Genomic DNA, 9532 nt, shown 5'->3' with positions numbered 1-9532 from the left:
TAATTCTATTATAATTTTTCATAAGTTATGTTTACTGTGACATGAAATAAAATAATAACAATAATAATTATCTCTTAGTCTCAAATAAATTAAAACGCCCTGTATGAATCCTCACTAGTTTTATTATTATCCCTTACTTTATTTAAATTATCATATCCAATATTATGCACATACAAACAAAAATATTAAAGTTATATATTAACTAAATGTAAATAAATATGAAATAATATTTTAATAAATTCATTAATATATGAATTACTATCTTTTAATCTTTCTACTTCAATTTTTCAAGTGTTTTAAAGGATTATTGTTAATTTAATCACAATTTATATAATAAGGAATTAAATATAATAGATATTTATTGTTTTTTAATACTCTCTCGTTCCAGTTTACGTGAACCTATTTTATTTTTGGTCCGTTCCAACAAGAATGAGTCCTTTCTAAATTTAGAAATAATTTAGCTTAAACTTATAATTTTACCCTTAATGAGAAACTTTTATAACCGCACAAATATTTTAGCTCTTTTTTGACTTATTTAGAATCACAAATTTCAAAAGTCTTTATTTTTTCTTAACTTCCATGCCCAATCAAATAAGTTCACATAAATTAAAACGAAGAAGTAATAAATAAACATGAATGTGTACAAACTTTCGACCAAATAAATCTTTACTGCCGGTCTCCTTGATTTACGTGATAGATGTTTTTAAGCAGGCCATAACAATAAAGAATAATTAAATAATAGAATCATAATTGACATATCTAGTGAAACAACAGTCAAAGATGTGTGAAGGATCACAATCAACCATATCTATAATGGAATCATAATTGACATAATTACTTTGGCCTTTTGGTTTGTTTCAAATGTGTATCAGGTGGTGCACATGTGTGCAAGAAAGTGGAAATTTTTTCTAGCACAAATGTAACGCAGTGATCAATAAAGTTGTTTATCTGTAAAATAATACAGTTGACCTTGTTCCGTAGTTTATAAATAAGCGAATCGATTTAATCCAAAAATAATAAATAAATTAGATTAAACATAAGACTTAGCGCAAAAATAAAAAGAAATGACAAATCTGGCTCCAGGAGCGATGCCTCCGAGGGCAGAAATAGCAGCAATACAAAGCGGAAAGTAAAGTTATATTATTTAGCTTGAGAATAGAATGTGGCATAAGTTTTCCCAACAATTTCGTATATCTATAATGATTGTTGAAGCCATTATTTATAGCTACACCTACGAAACAAGATCCGAGGATCAAGCTCCTCTTAAATGACAGTAAAAGCTGTCATTGATTAATGTGTAACGGCATGTCATAAATGCCAAAATCCTTTGCAACGACTACCTATTTAATGCTAGGGAATATTCTTCACTAAAAGTCATCTGGTGACACAAACATTCTCCTGTTGATTATACTCCCTTCGGTTCCACGTGTCATGCTACCATATGGTCATTTAATATACGGAAAAGGTCCAAATACTCTCCTAAACTTTACGATAAGGTCTATAAATAACCTTCGTTAAAAGTTTGGCACATCACCCACTGCTGTTACACTATTGGCCTGGATACCTGGATACCCCCTTTATTTTAAACGGCTGCCACAGTGGATAAATTATCCACTCAAAATATGACATGTGGATGTTGTGTTCGAGTACCCCATCACGGAGGCTTAAAACATACAAAATAGTTGGCATTTAAATTTTATTTGGAAGGCAGAGGACAGTGTTAAAACTGTTTTTGAGTTTCTGTGGAATTTTGTTCCAATCTGCTAGAAAGATAATTTAACTTGTTTTATGTATTTTTTTTTAAAAAAAAAAAGGGAACCAAGTTTCAGATGGTATGAAATCCAAGATCTTCGAATGAGTGTAGTAATTCAAATGGTCACCCAATTTCTAAAATTGGGTCTACATCGTCCTAATTCATGTTGGACTAAACAAAAGTACCTTATGGTTGTTATACAGCTCTAATTCATTGAAGAAAATTGCTCATAAACTGAATTTAGCCGGAGAATTTTCCGACGAGGAGACGGTTCGCAATTGATAAGTGTAGTGAAATTCGGGAGGGTATTAAGAGAAGGGTTATGTTTACGGGTCGGGTAACGAGTAGAGCTAATGGGTAGGGTTGGGCATTAAAATAAAATATTTATGTGTATATTATATTCCACATGTCATATTTTGAATGGATAGCTTATCCACTGTGACAGACGTTTAAAACAAAGGGGTATCCAGGCTAATAGTGTAAGTGTGTAACAACAAGGTGGGTGATGGGCCAAATTTTTAACGAGGGTTATTTATAGACCTTATCGGTAAATTCGGGGGGGGGGGGGGGTAGGGGAGGGGGGGGGGGTTATTTGGAACCGTTTTCCGGTTTAAATAGTAAACCGAATTTTTGCTCTATACAGAAANTGAAGTTATTCGAGAGAGGGTGGACGTGGCGCCCATGGAGGACAAGATGCGGAAAGCAAGACTCGGATGGTTCGGGCACATTCAGAGGAGGAGCACTGATGCACCGGTGAGAAGTTGTGAGCGACTGGCGGTGGTGGGCACGAGAGAGGTAGAGGGAGACCTAAGAAGTATTGGAGAGAGGTGATCAGGAAGGACATGACGTGACTTAGGATTACTGAGGACATGGCCCTTGACAGGGGATTGTGGAGGTCGAGCATTAAGGTTGTAGGTTAGGGGAGAAGTTGGGAATATTTCTACAGCGCGCTAGAGTCAGACTAGACAGTTAGTAGTTAGGCTTAGGATGCTACGGATCAGCTACTGATGCAGGGCTTTATATTCTAGATATTAGTATACTTTCCTCTTTCTCGTATTTCCTATATTCCTTATACTGTTGTTATTTTATTATTTATGTTATTTTATGTTATGTTGTGTATTTTATGTTATTTACTATGAGTCTATTGCTAGTACTAATATATCGTCACTTGTTTCCTTCTTGAGCCGAGGGTCTCCTGGAAACAGCCTCTCTGCCCCTCGGGGTAGGGGTAAGGTCTGCGTACATATTACCCTCCCCAGACCACACTTGTGGGAATACACTGGGTTGTTGTTGTTGTTGTTGTTGTTACTTATCTATATAATTTCAATGAATTTCAACTATACCCATTGAAAAAGTTCCTTTTTGTTTAGATTTTTGGAATATTGTATAGATTTTTGTATTTCATCACCTTATTTGCTACCCGTCCATGAAATTTTCTTTCCATCTTGTATCTAATGTTGCTAATCACACTTAAAATATGGAAGGTGATTTTTGCATGTGATTCTTTGATAGAAAGAATCCTATTATTTGGTGTTTCAATTTTTGTTGGCTAGTTTTGGTAAGTCTATGACTAATGGCTAGAGGTTGGTAAGTTGAGATTTATTTGGGACATTTTTGTAAGTTTCCGAAAATAAATACTTAATAAAATAACTATAGTACAGGCAAACTGATCAGGACATTATCATTTAAAAAAGAAAAAGAAAAAGAAAGAAAGAAGCTTTTAGGTGTTTGAATGAGTCAAGTGGGATTGATACAATATGTCAGTATTGATATATTTGTTTATGACACAATAAATGGTGATTTTTGTGTGTTTTTCATTGGGGAAAAAAGTGACAGTTCCAATACGCAACAGTTGAATTATTCAATTATTATTTGAGACTCTTATTTATGATTTTCTATAGTTGGTTATTTTGAATTATTGCAGTATGGGTGGTCAATTTGTAAGCAAAGGATCTATATGGATTTTGAAATCATTCCACTGTTGTGATACAATTATGATTCAATCAATCAACTAAATCTATGTACTATAAATCTTTTGTATTACGTATAAGTCAATCACATCGCACCCTTTCTCCTTTAATTATAATTCGCGAAACTCAGCATGTACAAATACACATAAATAAATGGAATAATCATAAATTTGTATTGCATAACCCAAAACACAAAGAAGTGAACCCGAAAATCATGGCAAAGCGATAAGTATTGATCACTAAACCGTTTCCTACGGACCTGCAAAATTTCAAGCCAAATGGAGTCCGTTAAAAAGATTTTATAAAATCAGCATTGTTAATACATACGAAAAAGTGGATATAATTATAAATTTGTGTTACATGACCCCAAAATACGAAAAAATAAACACAAAAATCATGACAAAGCAATAAGTGGATATAATCATAAACTCGTATTGCATGAACTTGAAACGCCATAAAATAAACCCAAAAGTCATGTCGAACTAATGAGTTATTGGTCACTAGGCCATTTCATATGGACTCACGAAATTTTATGCCAATCGGAGTCCGTTATTTTTTTAATATAAAATTAGCGGATGTATTTATAAATTCGTATTGCATGACTTTAAAACACTAGAAAATGAACTCGAAAATAACGGTGAAGCAATGAGTATTCGTCGCAAGGTCGTTTTCAATGGACCTAAAAAATTTCTGGCCAATCAAATCCGTCAAAAACTTCAGCATGTACACGAAAAAGTGAATATAATCATAAATTCGTGTTGTATGACCTCGAAACACTAGAAAATAAACTCAAAAGTCATGGCGAAGCAATGAGTATTGGTCACTAGGTCGTTTCCAATGGACCTACAAAATTTCAGGCCAATCAAAGTGTGTTAAAAAAATTCTGCAAAATCAATATGTACAAATATATACAAAAAAAAGTGGATATCATAAATTTGTGTTGTATGATTCCAAAACGGCAAAAAGCAAATCCAAAAGTCATGGCGAAGTTGTGAATATTGGTTATTAGACAGTTTCTTATGGATCTACGAAATTTAAGGCCAAGCGGAGTTCGTCAATTTTTCTTACAAAATTAGCATATGCTATATACACGAAAAAATGGATATAATCATAAAAGTGTCTTGCAAGACCCCGAAATGCGATAAAATAAATCTGAAAGTCATGATGAACCTCTGAATAGTGGTCACTAGATCATTTTTTAGGAACCTACAAAATTTAAGATCAATTGGAGTCCGTAAAAAAACTTCTATAAAATCAGCATGTAGTAATACACGAAAAAGTAGATATAATCACAAATTTATATTGCATGACCCAGAAATGTCATAAAATGTATTCGAAAATGCAAAAAAGCGACAAAGCCATGGAGAATCAATCTGTATTAGTTACTAGGTTGTTTCCTATAGACGACGAAATTTCAGTCTGGCCGTAGTCCGTCAAAAAAATTTTACAAAATCAACATATACTAATACACAAGAAAAATTAGATATGATCACAAATTCGTATTGCATGACCCCAAAACATCAAAAATAAATTCGGAAGTCATGGTAAAGCGATAAGTATTGGTTAATAGGCCGTTTCCTATGGACCCACGAAATTTCAGACCAATCATAGTACGCCAAAAAATTACTGAATCAGCATGTACTAATATACAAAAAAGTGAATATAATCACCAATTCGAATTGCATCAAACACCAAACACTGAACCCGAAAATTATGGCAAAGCGATAAGTATTGGTCACTAAGCCGTTTTCTCATGACCTACGAAATTTCAGACCATCCAAAGTTCGTTAAAAAAATTATATAGAATCAACATGTATTAATATATACGAAAAAATGAATATATTATAAATTCGTATTGAATAACCCTGGAATACAATAAAATGAACCCAAAAGTCATGGCAAAGCTTTGAGTAATTGTCATTATACCATTTTCTATGGACCTACAAAATTTAAGGCAAATTGAAATTCGTCAAAAAAATTCTATAGAATTAGCTGTACTAATATACACGAAATATTGGATGTAAATCTAAATTCGTGTTGCATGACCCGAAACACGATAAAATGAACATGAAAGTCATGACGAACCTATGAGTATTGATCTGTAGACCGTTTTCTATGGACCTACAAAATTTAAGGCAAATCGGAGTCCATAAAAAAAACTTCTACAAAAATTAGCATGTACTAATACACATGAAAAAAAAAGATATAATTACAAATTTGTATTTCAAAAATAACAATAACAATCCAGTAAAAATCCCACAAGTGGGGTTTGAGGAGGGTAGAGTGTATGCATACCTTACCCCTACCCACAAATTTGTGTTTCATGACCTCAAAACATTAAAAAATAAATCCGAAAGTCATGACGAAATGATAAGTATTGATCATTAGGCCGTTTTCAATGGATCTACGAAATTTTAGGTATATCGAAGTCCGTCAAAAAAATTCTATAGAATCAATATGTACTAATATACATGAAAAAGTGGATATATGATTAAAAAAAATGCATGTTGCATGACCCCAACGCACCAAACAATGAACCCGAAACTGATGTCGAAGCGATAAAAAGACCTAAGAAATAATAGTCACCGCCTCTCCATAACCGTTCCTCATTTTTTGGCATTTTAGGGCCGTAAAACTGAAATTTCGCCCGATCCCAGATTTTCATGTGCTATAGCCAACGCCTTCTGCATGGATCAGGGGCATCGGAGCCGGGTCACCTAAAATGTTGTCGGCCCACACAAAGAGATCTAAGGAACAATAATCACCACCTCGTCATGATCGTTCCTTGTTTTTTTTGATATTTTAGAACCATATAACCGGAATTTTTTCTGATTCCCAATTTTTCGTGAGCTATAGCCCACGCCTTCTCCGGACACATAAAATATGACCTAAGGAACCTCGCCATGACCGTTCCTCATTTTAGGTATTTTAGGGCCATAAAACTAAAATTTCACCCGATTGCCAGATTTTTGTATACTATAGCCTACGCATTATGCATAGGCCCAGGCCACCGGACCCCCCATCGCCTAAAATTTTTCCGGCCCGTCAAAAATAACGTAAGGAACAATAGTCACCGCCTCACCATGACCGTTCCTCTTTTTTTGGATTTAGAACCATAAAACTGGATTTACGCCCTATTCTCAGATTTTTGTGTGTTATAGCTTATGCCTCTACATGGACCTGAGCCACCGGACCCGCATCGTCCAAAATTTTGCCGGCACATAAAAAACCACCTAAGAAACAATAGTCATCGGTTAGTCATGTCCGTTCCTCATTTTTTTTGGTATTTTAGGGCCATCAAATTAAAATTTCGCTTGATTCCTAGATTTCATGAGTTATAGCCCACGTCATCGGCCGGGGTTCAGGTGACCGGACACGAATCACCAAAAATTTTGTCGGCCATAAAAAATCACTTAAGGAACAATAGTCGTCGCCTGGCCATAACCATTCCTCGTTTTTTAGCGTTTTAGGGGCGTAAAATCAATATTTCGGCCCATTCCCAGATTTTTGTGTGCTATAGCCCACGCCACTCGGACCCGAATTGCTAAAATTTTCCATGACCACCAGAAATGACCTAAGGAACAATAGTCAATGCCTCGCCTTGACCCTTCCTCATTTTTTAGAGGTTTACAGTCATAAATCTTAAATTCTGCCCGATTCCCAGATTTTCGTTTCCTATAGCACACGACATCAGCATGGGTCCGGGTAACGGGACCCGAATCACTTAAAAATTTACCGGACCATAAAAAACTACCTTAAGGAACAATATTCAATGCCTCGCTATGACCGTTCCTCGTTTTTAGCATTTTAGCGCCATAAAACTGGAACTCTGCCCGACTCTCAGTTATTCATATGCTATAGCCCGCGCCATCTGCATGGGTTTGGGCGACCGAACCCGGATCACTTAAAATTGTGTCGGACCATCTGAAGTGACCTAAGGAACAATATTCAACGCCTCGCCATGACCATTCCTCGTTTTTGGCGTTTTAGGGTCATAAAATTAGAATTCCGCCTGATTCTCAAATTTTCGTGTGCTATAGCCCACACCATCAGCATGGGTCCGGGCGACCGGACCCGAATCGCCTAAAATTTTGCTGGCCCATAAAAAAAATCACCTAAAGAACAATAGTCATCACATGGCCATGAAATTTTCTCGTTTTCGTGTGCTATAATCCAGGCAATCTGCATGAATTCGGGCAATCAAGCCCCGACTCTCCTAAAATTTTATGGGCACATAAAAATAATCTAATGAACAATTGTCATCACTTCTCCAAATCGTTCCTCATTTTTGTCGTTTAAGGGCCATAAAATAGGAATTCAAGACGATTCTCAAATTTTTGTGTGCTAAAGTGCACACCATTTGCATGAATTCAGACGACCGATCCCGAGTAACTTAAAATTTTGCGGGGCTATAAAAATAACTTAATAAACAATAGTCATCGCTTCTCTATGACCATTCATTATTTTTTGGCATTTTAGGACCATAAACAGGAATTCAAGACGATATTCAGATTTTCGTGTGCTATAGATCACACCATCTCATCTGCGTGAATTCGGGAGCCAGCCTTAAAACTTATATAATTTTGCTGGGCCCATAAAAAACGACATAATGAATAATAGTTATTGCTTCGCAGGACCATTCCTTATTTTTTGGAGTTGTACGAACATAAAGCAGGAATTCAAGACGCATCCCAAATTTTCGTATTCTATAGTACACACCATCTACATGAATTCGAGCGACCGATCACGAATCGCCTAAAATTTTGCGCGCCCACCAAAAACGATATAAAACATGAATTAGCATGATTCCCAGATTTTCGTGTGCTATATTCCACACCATCTACATGAATTAGGGCGACTAGTCAAAAAACATAAATTTAGGACGATTCCTAAGTTTTCGCATGCTATAGCCCACACCACACCATCTACATGAATTTAGTCGACCGTCCCGAATCTCCTAAAATTTTGTGGGTCCACAAAAATGACATAGTCATCGCTTCGCCATGACCGATCCTCATTTTTGGCATTTTACAGTCATAAAATAGAAATTCAAGACGATTCCCATATTTTCGTGTGCTATAGTCCATGTCATCTGCGCTAATTCGGGCGATCGGCCCTGAATCTCTTAAAAGTTTGCAGGCCCGTAAAAATAACCTAAAGAATAATACTCATCACCTCGCAATGATTGTTTCACATTTTTTGGCGCTTTAGGGTAATAAAGCAGAAATTAGGGACGATTCCCAAGTTTTCGTGTGATATATGTCATCTACATGAATTCGAACGACCAACCCTGAAACTCTAAAAATTTTACGGGCCCATAAAAATGGCTTAATGAACAATAGTCATTGTTTCGCCATGACCATTCCTCGTTTTTGATATTTTAGGACCATAAAATAGGAATTCAAGACAATTATCATATTTTCGTGTGATATAGTCCATGCCATTTTTTTGCGGGCCCATAAACACGACCTAGTGAATAATAGTTATCACTTCGTTATTAGTATTCCTTTTTTTGCGTTTTAGGGCCATAAAAGAAGAATTCATGACGATTCTGGGATTTTCGTGTGATAATCCACGCCATCTGCATGAATTCGGGCGAGTGGTCCAGAATCTTATTAAATTTTGCAGGGCCATAAAAAATGAACTAATGAATAATTATCATGGCTTCTCCATGACCGTTCCTAGTTATTTGGCGTTGTATGGCCATAAAACAATGTAATATAGTCCATGCTATCTGGATGAATTCGGGCGACCAGCATTGAATCTCCTAAAATTTTGTAAGCCCATCAAAAATAATATAGTGAACAAT

This window comes from Nicotiana attenuata, chromosome 12 (assembly GCF_001879085.1).
Source record: "Nicotiana attenuata strain UT chromosome 12, NIATTr2, whole genome shotgun sequence".
NCBI lineage: Eukaryota > Viridiplantae > Streptophyta > Magnoliopsida > Solanales > Solanaceae > Nicotiana > Nicotiana attenuata.
Note: the sequence above shows the minus strand (reverse complement) of the source record.